Below are 21,476 nucleotides of genomic sequence, written 5' to 3'. Positions count from 1 at the left end.
AATTCTTAATATTGCCCTTTTCCACCCCTTTTCTCCTAATCAGAGAGTAAAAATAACCTATACATTTGTCTGAGAAGAAATAAAAAGTCCAAACAAACTTGTGTTTTTTATTTTGTTTTGTCTTGGTATCTGTCCAGTTGGAAATGAAATACATCTCTGGGTTTCCTTCATCATTCACATAGTCCATGTGGAAAACATTATGGTTGTGGATTTCAACATAGTAAGATCAGAAAATTTAAAATTGGTCTTTCCAAACCACTGATAATTAACCAATATTGTAAATAATGCTAAAACCTTAGAGACTCTTTTTGATACTTAAAAGCTCTGAAAACATTAGCTATTTTTTTCTCATCACATTTCTCATGCCTCATATCTGGGTATTATTAAAAGCCTTCAGTATTTGTCAACGATTAAATGTCTGTAAATTCTTACTGCTATAGCAGAATCATACTATTGATGAAAGAAGTCTTATTTTGGATTTTGCAAAACAAGGATGACAGTAGCAGATTTTTGCATGCTAACTTATGGTACTAATTAAATATGAAAAATAAATAAGTTTCATATATCGATGGTCATTCCAAAGTGTAATTAATTTCTTCAGTATCCTTGGCAATTAGCTTCTCATGTGTTTCCATTCTAACAAGGTGGCTACAAGCAAAGACAATAAATCCAAACAAACCCAAGTTCAAGTTCATGGCTACCCCTACTACCTGTGTAGTGTTAGGCGTGTTACTGAACCTATCAAGACCCTGGCTTCCTCTTTTATAAAATAATGCTCATAATAATCGCTATATATATATATATATATATATATATATATATATATATATAATCACAAGGGTTAAATGAAACCATGAATTTTAATAAGGCCAGTCATGCAGTGAGAAACCATAAAATGTTACCTGATTATTACATCTTTCTTAGCGGACTTTTGGTTTTGGCGATTTTTTGTTCCCTTTAATATCTTTCTTCCTCAGTCATCCAAGTCCCTCCATTCAGCTAGTTCTTATTTTCCTGTTAAAAAACTACCCTCTGTTCATTTCTAATAATACATCATTCCTTCTATAACCCTTCCCCTTTTACTCCTCTCAACTACTACATACGTGAGGCAGATTTACTTAGAAGCTAATGAAGTTTAAGTCTCGGGGCTCCATGCTTCTATGGGTAGGTTTTAGGTGCCAGGAGAAACCCTCAACAATAGCTCATGTAATCAAATGTTTTTGCAAAATTTTTAAAGGTGAGATATTTTAACTTCAATCAGGTAACACCACTCTCTTTCTCTCCCAATTTTTCCTCCGTTTTATTCCCTTGTGAAGTTCCCATTATATTCTATTATGTTAGAACATAACATTTTGGGGGGGAGCTAGATAAGGGGATATTTGAGTTGAGGCTATTATGTGATTTCAAATACTACCATGTGTAATTGACTTTTTACTGTCCCATTATAGGAATGACTTCCAGAAATACTCCTACTGCCTACTCTACTAACTTAACTAGCAATAAAATGCAGAGGCACAAAGACAAAGACAATTTTATAATATGGCCATGACATATTATATATTATATATTATTATATATTATATTATATATTATATAACATGACATATTATATATTATATATTATTATATATTATATATATATTATATTATATATAGTACACAGCTCCATAAGCATGTTAGTTTGGAAAAGAAAAAGGGGATTGAAAGGATAAAGCCAAAAAAAGAAAAAGTGTAAAGCCAGAAGCTGTTTTGTGAAAAAATTATTTCAATCATCAGACATGTAAAATATTAGTAAAAGTTTGAGTTTTCATCAATGCTTAGTCAAAATAGACATTTTCTTGCATCAGAACTATATTCAGTTGATACTGGAGTGCAGTATGTTTATATATAATGGAAATTGTGTGAAAGAGTATTTATCATAATTTCTATAATGCACAAACCTGTAGCAGTACTGAAGTCAGTAATACATTTGTCAGAGTAGCATTTATGAGTAAATAATCTATAGAGGTTTTCTTAAATTTAACAATTAATAAAATTTACGTTATATCAATAATAAATCGTGGAACTGAAATAAATTCTTCTAATCTATTAATAACTAAAAGCAAATTTTAATCAACCATGCTAAAAGAAACCTATGTATATGAAATATGTAGTTCATGTCTTAGTAGGTATATGAAATACACACAGTGTTACATGAGGAATCAATTAAAGAGCATGTAGCTAAAAAAGTTTCATAGAGATATATGATCCTTTTTGATAGATTTTGTCATATCTGTCTTATTTGACTTTAATTTTTAATTTTTAATTTGAAGAACTTCCATTTCAAAGCAGGATGAAATATTCTGAAGCAAAACAAGGATCCCACCAAGAAAAACAAAACCAAATAAAATGACCAGCATTCAATCAAAAAGTTCTAGACATACTAAGATACAGAAACATATGTCTAAATTCTAGGAAAAGAGACAATAGGAAAAGATTTATATGAGATATTTGTATTATCAAAGCTCTGGGTTTGTACCTTCCAGGTAAGCTTTGCCTCAGGCTCACAGAACTGGAATAAGAGATGAATGAAAAGTAACAGCCACTGCCATTACTAAGCACTTACTGTGTCCCAGACATTGGTTAGCCTATGGGGCACAGGATGAAAATGACATGGTTATTTACTCTGAGAATTCATAATCTAATGAGATGGACACAGATATAAATCGATCACAAAACTGCCTAACCATTAGCACTGATTTACAAACAATAAAAATTTTCACTAATTATGACATGTAAGTGCACTAGTAATTTTGTACTTCATATCCCCTCCTGTGAGTCCCAATTATTTTTTCATATTCTGCTTTGGACAGCCAAAAATTAGAGAGGCTTCCCAGCTGTGAAGCTATTATGTCATCAATAATCTAAGCCAAGGCATTGACCGGAGATTGGCCCTCATGGGGCCTACTGCCTACTCCCTCATTCAAGCAGTTGCTCATTCAAAAGATGTTTATTGAGTTGAGATACTTTGGTTAACAATAAAGAATGTTTAGAGGAATGAATATGCTTATTGTCATGGTAAGTGTAATTACTGAGAAGAATCACAAAAGGTATGATTCCAGTCCCAAAGAAGCTTATAATAGTGTTAAGGATATAAGATATGCTGATGAGGGGCACCTGGGTGGCTCAGTCAGTTAAGCATCTGCCTTGGCTCAGGTCATGATCCCAGGGTCCTGGGATTAAGCCCCATATCACATGGGCTCCCTGCTCAGCAGGGGGTCTGTTTCTCCCTGTGCCCCACCCCTGCTTGCGCTCTCTCTCCCATTCACTTTCTCTCTCACAAACAAATAAATAAAATCTTTAAAAACAGATATGCTGATGAAACAGCTAATTTATTATATGATATGGTCTCTACGTTCTACGGTGGGTTTTTATAGATAATGAGAGCTTAAGCAAGATAAGGAACACCTTGTTGTAGGTTGAGTATATAAAAAAATGTAGTATATTTGAGATGTGACTTGAGATCGACCTTAAAGGAAGAAGAAGACTTAATCAGATATATGAATAGAGAAAGAAAGTTCATGGTAGTAGCAGTTAAGTACATAACTGTGCTTAACTGGGTGCTTAACTAGGTGCTTATACTGGTGCTTAACTGGGTGGCTTATATTTACATTTCTTATTAGTGATGTTATTCAGAGATAACCCAAATGTAACTTTGCTTCCATGAGTCCATTCTCAGCATTCAAACAAAATGGTGAATCTTACTTCAGCAGAATGAATGAATAAAGTATTCTTTTATAAAGAGACTGTGGATGAAATGGGGAAGGAAAACCTTGCATTTTACATGACACAACAAAACTTAATTATGTGTTTAATTTTTTCCCTCCAGAGAGTTCCTCTTCCTCTCTCTGCCCATCTCTTTTTATTCCCACCCCTGACCACCCTCCAACAGCCATCATTCCAGATCTTTCCAGATCTCTCCATCCCAGTTTAATTGTGTCACAATTTAAACATCTCATGAGGTCTCTAGCATGCAACCCCACAACTTATTCTGCAAACAAAGGAGAGGCTTTGAATAGTCATTATAAACAATTTGGGATGGACAGAAGTGACCTAAAATATATATATATTTTTCTGTTAGATAATAGAAATGAGTACAGAAGTCTTTGGGACACCGGAAAATCCAGAAAGAATTCATTGGTAATTATTTGTTACTTCCAAAATAAAATGTAATAAAAAGCTTAAAAACTCTCCCAGACTGACTTTCCTAAAAGCTGCTTTCATACATCTTGGTACAGATAGCTTCACTATTCGGGTGTTTGATAATCACATCTTTTTTTCTTTACTTTTTTCTTTCTTTGCAGACATATAGACTAGCACCAATATTTCAAATAATAAAAACTTCCCCCAGGTCCTTTACCAGGGAAGGTTAAGCTCTAACAACCTAAATAGATTTTTGGATAAGATAGCTGGTTGGAAGCACAGGAAAAGAGCTGGGTTTCTCTTTTTCAACAGGCACGTAATGGGTAATAGGAGAAGTGGTTAAAAAGTCACTCTCCATGTGGGGCCAAGGTTAAGATTGAGACTGTAGAGGCCAGGAGAGCAAAGTAACTACAATAGTCCACATGTTTTCAAGAGCAACCCTTTGTATTTGAAGGATTGATTTTCCCACGATTTTTTTTTTCAGTAACCCAACTTGTGTCTTTATTAAATAACCCAGGAGAATACAGTGTGGCAGAGAAAGTTTAGATTTACTTAGCCCCAAGTCATGTATTCTCTATTTACTGTCCACTCAAGTTAAAAAGAGAATTTTACAAGAGCAAATGGAATACAATTGAGTGTACTTTTATTTCAGCTCTTTACCTGGATGTTTTGTTTTCAATTCTCCATTGAAGTACCTTCATTAATAGATTTTGAAGAATATTTCATTAAGTTGAAAGATTTGTTCACTATATTAATTTACTATAATTTGGAAGAGCCAAATCATTTAGCCAGATTTGCATCTGTACTGCCAAAGCAGTATATGCTGATCTAAATGATACTTGGCATTTTTGCTCTCATACTGACTCAACCAGGAGGCAGAACAAGAATACCTACCCATTCATTCAGGGAAGGAGAAGTTACTTAGCTTCTGTAGCTGCCTTGATTCCTTCTCTAAAAATAATGCAAGCTACTATTTGTTCTGAGACTGACAAATATCCAGACTCTAGAAATAGGCTTGAAACTTCCGAGACATGGGAACACTCTGTTATGAGAGTTGGAAACCATATATTCCCTGCTATAAATCCACTCAATGTTTTCATTTCTTTCATTGTTGTTATTCCTCCATGTTACTCCATATCTATTTCTTTTCTCGTCCCTTGGCCTGCAATTTCATCTTTTCCTCTCTCTTGCTTTTCTAATAACCTGCTCTTTTTCTCATTTCTTATTTCAATTTACTGATGCATATTGCCCTGCATAATTTTTCTTATCTTTTTCTATCTTTTTTTCTCAGAGATAACACAAAAGCAATGTATTAGGAAATATTACAATTTCCCCCCAGATTGAGAGTCTGCATTTACTTTTTTTAACCTTTAGGTGCATTTTGGGAGAATCAGGATATAGAGATGCACATACAATTCTTTGGTTAAAAGTAATAAAAGTATAGTTGTGCTAGATTAAGCAAAAAAGGAATGTATTGGAGAGATATTGGGAGGAATCTCCTGGTAACCAAGGATAGCATATGCTGTCTACAAAAACTCACTTGAGATAAAAAATAAAAAACAAACATACATATCTTGAAAGTGAAGGCATAAAATAAGATATCCCATGCAAATACCAAAAATATCTGGAGTAGTTATACTAATATCACACAAAATAAACTTTCAATCAAAAACTGTTGCAAGAGACATAGGAGGGTATTTTATATTGATGACAAGTTCAGTTCACCAAGAAGATATAACAACTACAAACATATGTTTATACAACCCTAAAATATATGAAATAAACAATCCTCAAATATATGAAACAAACATTGACAGGATTGAAGGTACAAGCAGATAGTTCTATATTAATAGTTGGAAACTTCAATATCCTTGTTTCAATAATGGATAAAACATCTGGACAGAAGATCAACAGAGGTATAGGGGCTCGAAAACCACAATCAACCAACTATACCTAATAGACCTATATAGATCACTCTGCTCAACAACAGCAGAATACTCATTGTTCCCAAGCACACATGGAACATTCTCTAGGATATACCATGTTAGGGGCCAATACAAGTATCAGTACATATTTGAGAAATTGAAATCACACAGAGCATCTTCTCTAACAACCATGGAATGAAGGAAGAAATCATTAACAGAACCATTCACCATCACGTTTGCCACACATGGTAAAAAACAATGATTGGGGAAAAAATATAATTTGCCATTGAGACAAGTGGGAAAGGGGACCTACGACACTTAAATCATTGATAGAGTGTGTTCTCTTTCCCATAGGACAAGGCTAGGGAAGGAAATGATGGACCGGTTGATTCATAGTGGTCATCTATTCATTAGTGTGTGAGCTTTTTGGCTAACTTTTGAGCAGTCTGTGATTCTGTCTGATGGAAAGATTTCCTTTCGGTGTTGAGTGGAGCCAACATAAAAGAGATGCTTGAAAGGATCACACTATGGTGGGTTTGGCAATTACTTTCCTCTGGTGCCAGTACTTAGGCTAGGGTATTTCCATGGGGGTACGTGCAAACATAGGCCTCAGGTCACCAGAATTTAGTCTGATTTGCTTGGTTCAGACATCTCCCTAGCACTTTATTGGACTTTTGTATCCTTCTGCCTTTTACTTCATTATCACTGAGACAACTTGGGTTTCCCCTTCAGGGGTTGAAACTGGATATCAATACCTCTTGAGTTTTACATATCACAAATCAGTTTTACATGTCAGGGTCAGGGACAGCAAACTACTTCCAATGACTTTAAGACATCATTTGAATACGTGATTAACAAATACACTCAATATTGAAAGTGTGTGTCGGTCTCATTACACCTGCACCTGAAGATTTCAAGATGTAAAGATGTAAAAATCTTTAACTTTGCATCATTTTTCTGTGCTGTCCCTTGGTGTCAGACTGTTAATATGCAGTCTGGCACCTGCAAATAATGCGGCTTTTGTAACCAATTATATTTACCATGTCATTATATACACAGAGAATCTTAAAGGCAAAATAGTGATCCTACTACATTTGTTGAAATGAGCAACTACACTTCCTCCTGTTAACATGTCCCTAGTCTTTTCTTCATGTGTTAGCTACATTTCTCCTGGTCCTGTTTGTATTAAACATTTTTGCAATGATATCAGATTGTGTATATTCCAGTAAACTACCACAATGCTTTATGAAACATGGCAGGATATTAGTGCATGTAAGCGAAGTACGTATGTAGTTTGCTTACGTGCAGTCTTTTATGTTTTCTGCACTGAAGTCATTCTTCCTTTTGCCTAGAGGGATTTGAACAAAAATATCAAAAAAGAAATATCTCCAATTCTGCAAATTTAGTATGGATCAGATTATATATTTATATATATATTTGTAAACTAATACTATAAAGTCCGAGAAGTGAGGAACAGCAGAGCAGCAAACATAAATGGCTGCCTAATGAAAATTTATATTCTAATTTGGAATTCTCATAAATATCTGTTTTTCTTTCTAATCTTATGATAATAAGGCCATTTGATTATCTTCTATTTAATGCTTCAATTTCAGAACAATGAAGTATTTGTTGTGAACAAAAAGGAGATAAAAATGTATTTTTCTTTTTCCGATGGAGGCTGGGATAGTAAAGAAAAATGAAAAAATTAAATACCTATTGAGGAACCTATAATTTTCTATATATTGCATAATTTTGTTTCAATAACTGATTTAAAATTCCTAAAAAGATGCTGTCATATATTATTATGCCCATCTGACATACTGAAGTAAGGGAATTGCATAAAACTTGCCCAAGGTTATCCAGCTAATAAGTGGTAGAAATGAGAATTAAGCCCAAAGCTTTTACTCTTCTCTTCCCATCATCCACTTTTAATAGCTAATGCTTTCCTGCTTTTGAATATGACTAAGATTTCCAAAGAGTCTGTCAACATTGTTTTTTAATCAGATAGAAAAATTACTGTTGATTCTCTAAAGACATATTCCTTTCCCAGTGATTGTAGTTGTTAAAATAAAATTTCCAGACATCAGTAGTCATATGGATGGAGACCAAGAACAGAACTCAAGGATGTGTCCGGCAATCAGTAAAGGTGAGTTGGGCTCATTGTTGATATTTATTGCCATTCCTTCTAGACTAAATTAATCATATTAATGACATCCTTATACTTTACAGTATTGCCTGTCCTTGATTGTTTCTTCTTCCTCCTTCTATCACTCTTCCTTATGTTTCTCCATATCATTATTACTATTGACAATTTTTGGTGAATTAAACTCAGTGATTAGTATTCAATAGTACCAATGACAAAAGCAGAGACTCTAGATCACAGCAAGAAAATAAAATAGAGGGGAAAGATAGAAGTTTCAAGTACATGAATGCATACACACACACATATACATAATATACTGTTTGAGGCATTTCTCCAAAATCTATTCAGTATCTGCACATTTACTGTATCTTAAAAGTAAGGCTAACAATGAGCATAAAATTCTGTTTACAAGTTATGGAAAATAAACTCAAATATGGAAATCAGTAACAATGAGAATAGTGAAGAAAAAGTACAAGGAATTTAGATGTTATTTTTGTCTTCTAGCTATGACATCAAATATTGAATTTTCAACTTAAGACAAAGAGGTTGTACAAATACGTATCAGTTTGAGAGGGCTGCCGTGACCAACTACCATGAGTGGGTTAAACAATAGAAATTTATTTCTCATGGTTCTGCAGGCTGGAATTCTGAACTAAGGGTTCAGCAGAGTTGATTTCTTCTGGGGTCTCTTTTCTTGGCTTACGGATGGCTATCTATGCCCTGTGTCTTTATATGGTCTTCACTCTGTGCATGCCTTTGTCCTAATATTTTCTCTTTATAAGGATAGTAGTCAGACTGCATTTGGGTCCACCCATCTGACCTCATTTTACCTTAATTACTTCTTTAATGGCATCATCTCCAAATACAGTAATATCATGAGATACTGGGCATTAGGACTTCCATATCTGAATTGGGGGGACACCATTCAGCCAATAACAGAAAAGTAATTTAAACAAATAAGTGCCTCTTCCAGTGAGTTGCTTAAGGATATGAATTTATTCAAGAACAACAATAATAGCAAGGATTTACATAAAAATGTACATTATACAGATGATTTTAAATTAATCGTAACATCCTATGAGATAGACATTAAATGAGACTGAGCAAAATTGAGTAACTTACCCAGAATTGCATATTTCCAAATCCAGAATTCAAACCATGTATTTTCCAGTTCCAAACTCATTCTACATATTACCACAAGAAACAATATCCACCTCTCAAGGAATCTACTCATTAACTATTCTATGTTATATATTCATTTTATTTTTTGAAATGAATTTTGAGTTTTCACTTTACTTAGTTTCAGAAATTATATGGGGATAGAATGGAGCTGGATATTGTTAATGAAATTCATACATGGGGAAGAAAATTGAGTCTAGAAACTTCAGCAATGTTTCCCTATAGAAGGCAAATAACAGAAAGAAACATTGTCATTCTTTTGGTTAAGGGATCTTTCCCAAGGCTCTATAGGAATCAATTTCTAGAAGCCCAGTGTTTTTTAAACTTTCACCAAGGAGCTCTTCAGGGTCCTCTAATGAAATCTCTTAGATTTCTGAGTTTCACATTCTAATGTGCTTACAATCAGAAATTCCAATTGTTCTTTGTAAGGAAATCAAGTGAAAATCATACCTGGTAATATGATTGGGATAGTTTCTTCAAAGCCCAGGCGAAACCCAGTGCATATAGTAATAATCATTGTTAATTGCATCTTTAAAAATGATTAATCAAGTATCAAAGAGGTGTATAAATTAGAAGAAGTTATGATCGGAGAGAAATATAGATCACAAATATTTGATTAATGCTTAACTCTATATGAGTTTAATGTTGGTTGAGCTAATTTCCCTTCTCATAGACACCTTTCAATTCACCTCCACAAGGAAACAAGAAAAATCATCTTCTAACACAAGAATTTACTGTGTTCCTTTGATTGAAAATGCACAATCATTTCTACATTACTCCACCAAACTTTGTGATGAGAGAAAAGTAGCTATTATATTTGTTTTGGATTAGACACCCAACCATACTTTACTTAATCTATCCTATCAGAAGCACTTGAGAGCCAGTCCTGTAGAATCCTGTCTTGTTATTCTCTACAGAGTCAAGTCAAGGTACCATACATAGTTATAGTTGGAGAAATATTTGTGCGGAGTTAATTTTTTTTATTTGAGAGGGAGAGAGAAAGAGAATGAGTGGGAGGGGCAGAGGGAGAGAGAATCCCAAGCCGACTCTGTGTGGAGCATGGAGCCCCACACAGAGCTCAATCTCATGAGCATGAGGTCATGACCTGAGCCAAAATCAAGAGTTGGAGGCTTAACTCACTGAGCCACCCAGGTACCCCTGTGCTGTGTTGATATTTCTAACCATTATCAAATTTTAATCACCAACACTTATCTTTACAATCTCAAAGCAGAAGACCTGCTTGCCTTCCATTTTTATTTTGTAATCTCAACTAGGAATATAAAGGGAAGAATTGAGAACTAGCCAATTTTCCGGTGGCTAACATAGCAAGCACAGATTAAATAATCTATATTTTTTTACATTTTCTATATTTTTTAAAGATATGAAACACAGTAGAAAGTCTTGGAGTTTGAGACAATTTTGCAAAATAAAATTCCATAAAAACCTAAAAACCCAGATGTATATCAGTAATAGAGTGGTTAAAGAAATGGTTCTATTCATGCAATGGAAAACTTACAGACATTAAAAAGTCTGAGATACTCTTGGGGCACCTGGGTGGCTCAGTGATTGAGCATCTGCCTTTGGCTCAGGTCATGATCCTGAGGTCCTGGAATCAAGTCCCACATCAGACTCCCTGGAAGGAGCTCCTTTTTCCCTCTGCCCATGTCTCTGCCTCTATGTTTCTCATGAATAAATAAATAAATCTTTCATTTATTATTTATATATTATATTATATATTAAGTATTAATTTAAATTAATTATATTTTATATATTAATTAATATAATAAATAATACATTAGGTAATATTAAATATTATTTATAAATATATACTATATAAAATATAAATAAATATATATTGGTTAATATATGATTTAATAGGAGATACTCTTTTCTAATTGAACTCATCAGTGCTTCAAAAACAGTATTAAATAAGAGTTTAGAGGTGCCTGGTGACTCACTCAGTTAAGTGCCTGACTCTTGGTTTCGGCTCAGGTGATGATCTCAGTGTCATGAGATCGAGTCCTGTGTCAGGCTCTATGCTCAGTGCAGAGTCTGCTTGAGATTCTCTCTCCCCCTATGCCCCTCCAAGCTAATTTTATTTATTTTTTAAATAAATCTAAAAAAAATAGTTTAACAATGTGAAATAGTTTTTGTTTAACATATTGGTCACCTTTATCTTGTTCTGCATTTATTGTCAATGTTACTGCAGTTTTACCATTTACCTCTTTCTTGTTTAGATTATATAATTTCTTCATGTTGTGGAAGTATACATTGGAAATAAATATTGAATTTTACAAAATATATTTTGGGGATGTTTCAAATGTTTGTATACCTTTGTTCTCTTTTGACCTTGTTATATGACAAAATATTTTATTACATTACATCATGTTAATAATTTCATATTATATTATAGTTACTATATTACACTTATTACAGTAAAATCAGAGTAACATTTTGACAAGCCAATCAGTGGAACAGGAAGCATCTTAAATTAAAATAAGATTTAAGGGATCCCTGGGTGGCGCAGCAGTTTAGCGCCTGCCTTTGGCCCAGGGCGCGATCCTGGAGACTCGGGATCGAATCCCACATCGGGCTCCCGGTGCATGGAGCCTGTTTCTCCCTCTACACCTCTCTCTCTCTCTCTGTGATTATAATACATAAATAAATAAAAATTAAAAAAAAAAGCTGAGAAGCAGAGATACACTTTGAAAAAAAAATAAAATAAATAAAATAAGATTTAAGAGCATAAGGGAATTGAGGTTATAATAAAATTGACATTGTGGATCAGTAGCAAAAATTATTGAACAAAAGTGGGAAAATATGGCTAATCATTAATAAATTCTAATATATAAGCTATTTAAAAGCTGAGAAAAATTATGAAACTATAAAACTGTCACTGGAAACTTGGGAGCCTTGAGAAAAAAATTATTCATGAGAAATACCTTGTGAGGTTACAAGGAAAAAAATGATACATTTAATTATATAGAAATTAAATTTTCTCCATAGCGAAACTCATTAAAAAAAAGATCAGCAAATAAGCACAGGAAATTAGGGGATATGCTTAGAAATGTATATGCTTTCTTTCTCTACATCTTTCGAGAGAAGAACGTGGTTCTTTTTCCTTTAACCTGTAAGTGTCAATATGGGGCACTGGTTCTGAGCACAGACCCTGACACTCCTATCCTGATTCCACCACAGACTGTCAACATAATCTTGTGAATGTCACCTCACCTTTAGAAGTGGTGGAATCCTTACCTAAAAATGCTAGCAAAATGAGATATTCTCCCAAATATAGTAGGAGGTTCAATGAATTAAATATTTAAACTGCTTAGAGCAGTGCCTGCTGTAAGAGAGCTAAGTATAAGGGTTTTATCAATTTTTTTTTAAATGAAAGAAATACAATGTGGTGGATTAAATTTATATATCCCTGACTTTAAACCATCTTTGCATTTGTTGAATGATCTAACTTGGTCATGCTTTTTCTTCCCCTGGTGAATTTAGGTAGCTAATATAATAGTTTAAAATTTTTGCTTTTTTTTTTTAAAGATTTTATTTATTTTTTCTTGAGAGACAGAGAGAGAGAAAGAGAGAGAGAGAGAGGCACAGGCACAGGCAGAGGGAGGAGCAGGCTCCATGCAGGAAGCCCAACGCGGGACTCAATCCCGGGAGTCCAGGATCACGTCCCAGGCCAGGGCAGGCGCCAAACCACAGAGCCACCCAGGCTGCCCTAATTTTTGCTTTTTTTTTTTTTTTTTAAGATTTTATTATTTTTTTAAAATATTTTATTATTTATTATTATTTTTTAAGATTTCGTTCATGAGAGACACAGAAAGAGAGAGAGAGAGGCAGAGGGAGAAGCAGGCTCCACCCAGGGAGCCTGACGTGGGACTTGATCCCAGGACTCCAGGATCATACCCTGGGCCAATGGCAGGCTCTAACCACTGAGCCACCCAGGGATCCCAATTTTTGCTTTTATAATCAAAAGTAAATCTGACCTGTAAACTTTATTTCCTAGAGTCTTTATCTATTTTCAGTATTAAGATTATATAGGCTTTAGAAGATTGATAAAGGAACATTCTTTCTTTTTGTGATCTCTCTAAAAGTTCTTCTTTATTAAGATTGGCATTGTCTATTTATGGAAGTTTGGTATAATTCACCTCCTAAGCTTTGGATGTAATATATTCTTGGTAGAAGATTGTAAACTATTGCTTTAATCCCTTTACTGGTTAAAGGACACTTCTGCCTAAATGTTTCCTCGTGTCATTTTTGGTAAATTTTAGGTTTGCCAAATTGGCCAATTTATGCAAATGTTCAAGTTTACAGGCATTTCATACATTCCAACTGTAATCGCTGCTATAACATTGTTCTCATTCTTTCTGTGTATTACTGATTTATATTTTTATTTGTCTTAAAGTACTTATCTGTATTTAAATTTTTTTTTAGATTTATTTTATTTATTTGAGGTACAGAGAGAGTAGGGGGAGAGGGAGACAGAGACTCTCAAGTAGAGTCCATGCTGAGCTTGGAGCCTGATGTGGGGCTGGATCCCACAACCCAGAGACCATAACATAAGCTGAAATCAAGAGTCAGATGCTTAACCAACTGAGCACCCAAGCACCCCCTAAATCTTTTTAAAGAATATAATTTTGACCTACTAGATTACCTCAATTTTGTACTTTTTTTGTTTTATTTAATTCTGCTCACATCTTTATTATATACTTCATTCTATATTCTCTTGATGTCAAATCAAATACTTTGTCATTAATTTAAATAAATATTTTTAGTTATAAATATTTAAATCTTTTTGAAGGTTCCAAAGTAATGTAAACATTTAAAGGTCGGCTCCTCCACACTGTTGCTGGCCCAAGGTTTAATTCATCCGATAGTAATGAATATAGGTGACAATTTCCCCCTAGTCTATCCTGTCTTTTGCTACTTTTCATTTTTCTTTGGAGAGAAATCCCTTGAATTCTTTTTTCCTTACTATAGGGCCAATAATCATTAAAAATAATGTGTACTTTTTTTCAAGATTGATTATATAACTGGGCAAAAAATCGGATCTGCCATATTGTGAAAAGCATCATTTCACTCTTCCCTTCCATATTTAATCTGCTTTTTTATGCAATCATTGGGCTTTTAACTGACTTTATCAATGATATGTACTTTTTTTAATTTTTAAAAAGATTCTACCCAGCCTTTTAAAATATTCTTGTTCCTTGCTCAAGTTCTAATAATGTATATTTTTTATCCTGTACCTGATGATTCCAATATGTGATGGCCTTGGAAATCTAATTCTGGTATTGATTGTTTTTGCTGATTCTCTCACATGGTAGCTGATTTCCTCATTATGATGCAAATATAAGACATTAGCTTGGGTTTAGCTAAAGTTATCTGTTGCGATTCAAGGATAAAGGTCTACTTCAACAAAGAGGATTTAGTTTTGGGGGGGGGGGGGGGTACTGCCTACCCAAGAGCACTTTGAATTAATTCCTTAGCATTTCTTTCCAAGATTACAAATAAATTTGCAACCCAAACACTGTGAACGCAGATCTGGAAATTTGAAATTCCCTACATTTATTTTTAACTTCTTCCCACCCTGAGCAAGGCCAAGAGAATTTGTGATTAGTCTCCCTTTGCCAGTAGATATTTTTCCTAGTCCATCATTTAATTAAAGCCTAGGGACAGGTTCTCAGTTCTAACTTCCCTTCTTCTAGGGATCAAGTCTTACTTCCTGTCATATGTGGTCATGGCCGTTATAACCAAGTTTCTAGTTCAACAGTATATAACTATGGCCCATAGTCCAAAATCCAGTCGGCAGCCTATGTTTTTATGGCCCCTGAGCTGTGAATAGTTTTCACTTTTTGAAGTGGTAACATTTTAATCGGTTATGTAAGTACCTAAATAACATTCTCAATTTTGCTTCTTGGCCCACAAAACCTAAAATGTTTACTATTTGGCTCCATAAAGAAAAGTTTGTCAGCTCCTGTTCTAGGCTGTTGGGATCATAATCCATTCTCCAGATAGCCACAACTGTCACATCCATGTGCCACTCTTCATTCACAGATCCCGAGGATTCCAAATCAACCATGCACTTAAAAACAAGGTTTTTACATTTAACCTAGCCTATCTAAATGTTTTCTTTTGGAAGGGTTGTTCACACAATCTTGCTCACCATATTCTTCATAGTATCATTAACAAGGGTACAGAATTAAAACGAGTTAACATTCAATAAAGGGGAATTATTCATGAAAATTATAGAAGCAATACAGTAGAAAACCATAAACAGTTATTGAAATAATAAAGCATAACTATGTTTATTCTTATGGAACTATGTTCATTTTGGTCCTTTTTCTTTAAATAAGTCTATTTCTGTGTATGTATTTCCATACACATACATTATTTGTATGACATATTTACATGAATATATGAAATACATATATTTATATACATATATAAAAATGATTTATATATACATACTTGGAAATATAATATATATCATATACACACTGAGACAGAAAGCTGGAAGTGTGTGTGTGTATATATATATTCACATGATGTATAAGTGTGTGTATATGTGCATGTATAGAAGATAAGTTGAAAAATAATATAGCTATTATTCAGACAGGGTTCAAGATTTTAAAAGTAATCACCTCTAGCTGGGGGTGTAGCTCAGTGGTAGAGTGCATGTTTAGCAGGCATGAGACCTCAGGTTCAATCCCTGGTACCTCCATTTTCTGAGCTCTTTTGTACCTTGTTAAAAATGATACCATATACCTAGGTAATGGGATTAGAGCCCGTTTGATTTAAAATATTGCTTATTTTTATATTTTATTTATGTTGAATAAATTTCCATGTAAATAAAATTTTAAATATTATGCATACTTATAGTGTGATGTATAATTAAAATCGATATATATTATGTTTATATTACATAATATAATTGTATTCTAATTAATCATATTATATATTATGTTATATTAACTATATTAAACATACTATAATGTCAGATTATAAAATATATTTTATGTGTTACATTATGATGCAACTATATTATCATTTATATAACATGCTATATTATTATAAATATATTAATATACTTATCAATCAATTTATAACTCATTATTAATAATAAATATACAACTATGCTATGTATATATGTAATGTAACAAAGTAAATATATATTAAAATAATATAGTAATATATTTACATTTTATTTATATTGCATATATTGTTATAAGATTATAATAGAATATATTAACATTATATTATAAATATATTAATACATTTATTAATAAATACATAAATTGCAATCCATTATAAATATAATAAATATGTAATGGTGTATATATACAAATATGAATATGCATTATATAGAAATGTGCATTATATAGAAATATATAATTTAATGAAATAATGGTGTGATATAATATTAACATATTATATTAATCAGTGTATTAATAATTAATTAATATACTATGTTGTGTTGTAGGCTGACATAATATATATTAATATATGTAATATATATATAACTAATGCCCTCTAAAGCCATCTGTTACAAGAAGTGGAATGGGACCAGGAACATAGCCAAAGCAAATTCTAAATACATCAGACCATTTATATTCATTTATATGTCATCTTCCTGGAGCCCCATCTGGCTATTAGAGAGCACAGCAAAATCCTCTAAAAGACTCCAGGAGAAACTGGAATCTTTTATTTATTGGAACCTCAAAGGAAATGTGGTGCTATTCAGTCCGCTGTCAAAGAGCCAAGAGCAAAGGTTGAAGCACCCAGTAAAAGCCAATTCAAACAAAGAGCTTTTATCCTTAACGTTGAAAAAGTTAAGTTCCCAAGGGACCCTGACATCAACCACCAAGGCTCATTTGGCAGTAAAAACAGTAAGGATCACCAAACAACAAGAAACCTAAAACAATAGTTGTTTTGCAAAACAAAACAAAACAAAACAAAAAAAACGAAAATAAAAACAATGCAGCTAATTAGTGCCTTTCCTGTTTGGAAGAAAATTGGGAAAATGTGAGAAGATCCAATAGGAAGACTAAAAAGAAAAGGAAGAGGAAAAATAAAATGTTCTAGTTTGACAATCGAGTCGTCTTCTGCATTCCTTTCCTCCAAACTTCACCCAGCCAATGGGAGGCACTTTCCTCCTTCTCTTCCTTCCCCTGGGACAGAACCTAACCAGACTGGAGCTTCCATTAAAATCGGGGATGCTGGGATCCCTGGGTGGCTCAACAGTTTTGCGCCTGTTTGGCCCACGTTGCGATCCTGGAGTCCTGGGATCGAGTCCCACGCCGGCCTCCCGGCATGGAGCCTGCTTCTTCCTCTGCCTGTCTCTCTCTCTCTCTTTCTCTCCGTCTATCATAAATAAATAAAAATAAATCTTAAAAAAAAAAAATCAGGGATGCTGTTACCTACAGGTGTGAGTGAGCTGTGCGGAAAATATGGATGTAGAAGAAACCTAAATTGCAGGGTGCTCCTGGATGCCCATACCACCAAGTAGGAGTTTAACGACACAGCTGTCAACAGATGTGCTAGGGAGGAATAGATGGATTTTATTTTATTTGTCTTTACTTTCCCCTTGATAGTGTTGAATGGATAACATCTACAGGCTCAGCCTACTCTTTGCTGAGGACCAATGCAAAAACGTACTGAAGACTGAAGAGTGGAGCTGGTTTTTTCTTGGTCTGTTCCCCTTATTGCCCAAACAGGAAGTCTTTCCTTATTTCTTTTTCTTTTTTTTTTTTGTAATAAAATACGTGTAACATAAAATTCATCATTTTGGTACTTTTATCAATTGAATGTAGAATTCAGTGGAAATTACTACATTCACAATGCTGCACAATAATCAATAATAAAATAAATAAATAAATAAATAAATAAATAAATAAATAAATAAATAAAAATAATTTATCCATCCTGTCTCCAAACCCTGGCAACCTGTCATAGACTCTGCCTCTTCTGGACATTTCATGTAAGTGGAACCATAGGATCTATGGTCTCTGTGTCTGGTTTCTGTGACTTAGCATGGTATCTCAAGTTCCGTCCATATTGTAGCATGCACTGGTAACACAGTTTTATGCCTGAATTCCCCATCCTGCTTTCATCTTACTATTTGCATACAAAATTAAACATATGTTAAGAGCAAAGCTCTGTTTTAACTGCACATCTATTAGGCCCATTCATTTAAAGAAGGTGATAATGGAGGAGTGCCTGGGTGGCCCAGTCCGTTGAGCTTCAGACTCTTGGTTTAGACTCACGTGGTGGTCTCAGGGTCATGGGATCAAGGCCCATGAGGCGCTCCACACTTACTGTGGAGTCTGCTTGGGATTCTCTCTCCTTCTCCCTCTGCCCCTCTCAATTGTGCTTTCTCTCTCTCTCTCTCTCAGATAAATAAATAAATCTTTTTTTTTTTTTAAGAGAGAGAGAGAGAAAAGAGCAAGCAAGAGAGAGAGAGAGAGAGCATGAGCAGGGGTGAGGGGCAGAGGGGAAAAGAGAAGCAGACTCTTTGCTGAGCAGAAAGCCAGACGTGGGCCTCGATCCCACACTGAGATTATGACCTGGGCTGAAGGCAGGTGCCTAACCAACTGAGCCACCCAGGCGCCCCAATAAATAAATCTTTAAAAAAATAAACAGTAGTAAAAAAAAAAGAAGGAGATAATGTTATGAAATGGTGATCATTGGTGAAGCTCACCCAATTCAATAATGCAAGTTTGGGAAATGTTGCAAAAAACGTATTTGCTTTACTTTAAAAGCCTTTAAAATAAGGATTCAGGAATCCTTTTTTTCTTTTTTCTTGTCAGTTGCTTAAATGAGTCAAAAGAAAATAATTGCCCTTTAAGACAAATTTGAAAATGATTCTAATTATCCTTAATAGAAGAGTCTAGGTTACTAATATCCAATATGGACTTCCTGTCAAAATACTATTTGTGCTTCTAGCCACCACCTATCAAATTATATTTCTTGAGAGTCAGACAGCTTAATTCCTGCCTATTTCTTATAAGAATTCTTTTATCAAATTCATCACTATAACATAAACAAGAGATGTAAGTGGAGTTCAAAGATCAGGTCTAAGGAAACCCCATAAGGGGAGAAAAAAACTATATCTCTTGCCAAAACATTGTCATCTCTGGGGTGGCTTGCTGGCTGAAAGACACTTTTATTGCTAAGTGGATAGAAGTTGTTTAAGGGAGATGAGAGCCAAAAATGTTTAAGTATTTATATATGTTAAGAACAGTGGTAGGCTCTCTCATATCCTGTATTAGTCAAGACTCACTATTTTACGTATGTGAAAAGTGACATTCATAATATTTAAGCGACTTGTCAAAAGGCACACACCAGTAAATGCAAGCAAGAATTCAATTCCTAATCTGTCACACTGAAGTTTGAGCTATTATTTGAGATGAATAGAAATAGCACTAAATTAAATTTCAGATTTGTTTTTTTATTTCATAATTTCACTAACTCTCTTTGGAGATAAATCATTTCATCTATATGGGCCTTAGTTTTCACAACTATAAAAGTTGGAAGCTTCACTAGATGATCTCTATATGGTCTTCCAATTCTAAAATGTTTTATTAAATTGGCCTCCTACAATAATTGCCCTTGAAATATATGTATGCTGCCACCAAGTGGCAGTAGAAAGTACTAGTTTGTTTTTTTTTTTTTTTCTGGTGGGGAGTGCATTTGACATCAGACTTCATCATCAAACATACAACCTATTAATAAAACTATAAAATACAATATAATTAAATATTATTTGCTTTAAAGTAGAGTCCTTAAATTGTGGCTGTTCATCACATCAGAATCACCTGTAGAGGTTTACAAATATAGAGGAAATAGGAAATCCAGACCCATTGAATGAGAATCTTTAGAGATGGGACTTGGGTATCTGGATTTTATTTATTTATTTTTTGGCTTCCACGGTTGATTCTGACATACAACCAAATTTAAGATAAAAAATAGAAAGAAAGTGTAAAAGCCCTTACACTGTTGACATTTTGTAACTAACCTTTAGTCTGCTATATATACATTAATATGTAGCTTTATCAATATTGCCCTTACTTAAGTTCATTATATATAACTCATTCTAAACAACTTTTAACGTTTTTTTCCTCTCCAATTTTTGCTTTCTTCTTTTCAGGCAATCCCCGTTCCCTACGGGTACAGACACTTTCATGAAATACCTGTGTCTAATTTACTACACAGCTATTATTTTTCTCTTTTCTTCCTCAATAGAGAAGTGAAAAAATTCACATCCATCTTGAATTTTCCCACATAACCTTTTGGTTTAATAATTTGCTAGAGGGATGCCTGGTATCCAGTATTCCTGGATGCTCAAGTCTTTAGCATCCAGGGCATGGTCCCAGAGTCTCAGGATCGATTCCCACATTGGGCTTTCTGCATGGAGCCTACTTCTCCCTCTGCCTATGTCTCTGCCTCTCTCTGTGTGTGCCTCTTATGAATAAATAAATAAAATATTTAAAAAATAATAATAATAGCTTGCTAGAAGGACCACTGCAAAAATACCCACTCTAACCTAAAGCAATAGTATACAATGAGTATTAAAACAAAATTTAAAAGACGAAATAATTTGTGTTTATTTTCAACTCAGGCATATGCACGGGTTATACCCACCAGGATATTGTGAGGATCTATACCAACCCTGGTATCTGACATATTGAACAGCAAAAAAAAAACAAAAAAACACCAAAAAAAAAATAGTTCCTTAAAATCTCGGGTCACATGGTCATACTACCATTGGAAAATGCTTAATAATATATATTAAATGATTATCATTCCACCTGCTACATAATTGGAACTCCCAGGCAAACACACATACACAATGCATCTGAAACAATGCACTGATACTCAGCATAACACACTTGCACTATTGACTCATTCCTTTTTATAGAATATAATATTTCAGCATAAAATAGATTTTCTTATTTCAATAATAATTGCTCTTCTGCTTTTCTCATTTTTTTTTCTCTTCAGAGAATTTATTACAAAGTCATTTATTGGAGGAGGTCAAT

General features: G+C 33.9%; 1 non-coding gene across 1 annotated transcript; it reads left to right on the top strand.

Moving 5' to 3' along the window:
• The first annotated feature begins 16,087 nt into the window (after positions 1 to 16,087).
• TRNAA-AGC (transfer RNA alanine (anticodon AGC)) lies at positions 16,088 to 16,159 on the top strand. Its single transcript has one exon. It is a non-coding gene; the product is annotated as a tRNA-Ala (tRNA).
• Positions 16,160 to 21,476: the final 5,317 nt, after the last annotated feature.

The sequence above is a fragment of the Vulpes vulpes genome, chromosome 1 (genome assembly GCF_048418805.1).
Source record: "Vulpes vulpes isolate BD-2025 chromosome 1, VulVul3, whole genome shotgun sequence".
NCBI classification, from domain to species: domain Eukaryota; kingdom Metazoa; phylum Chordata; class Mammalia; order Carnivora; family Canidae; genus Vulpes; species Vulpes vulpes.
This window is presented reverse-complemented; position numbering and strand designations above follow the sequence as displayed.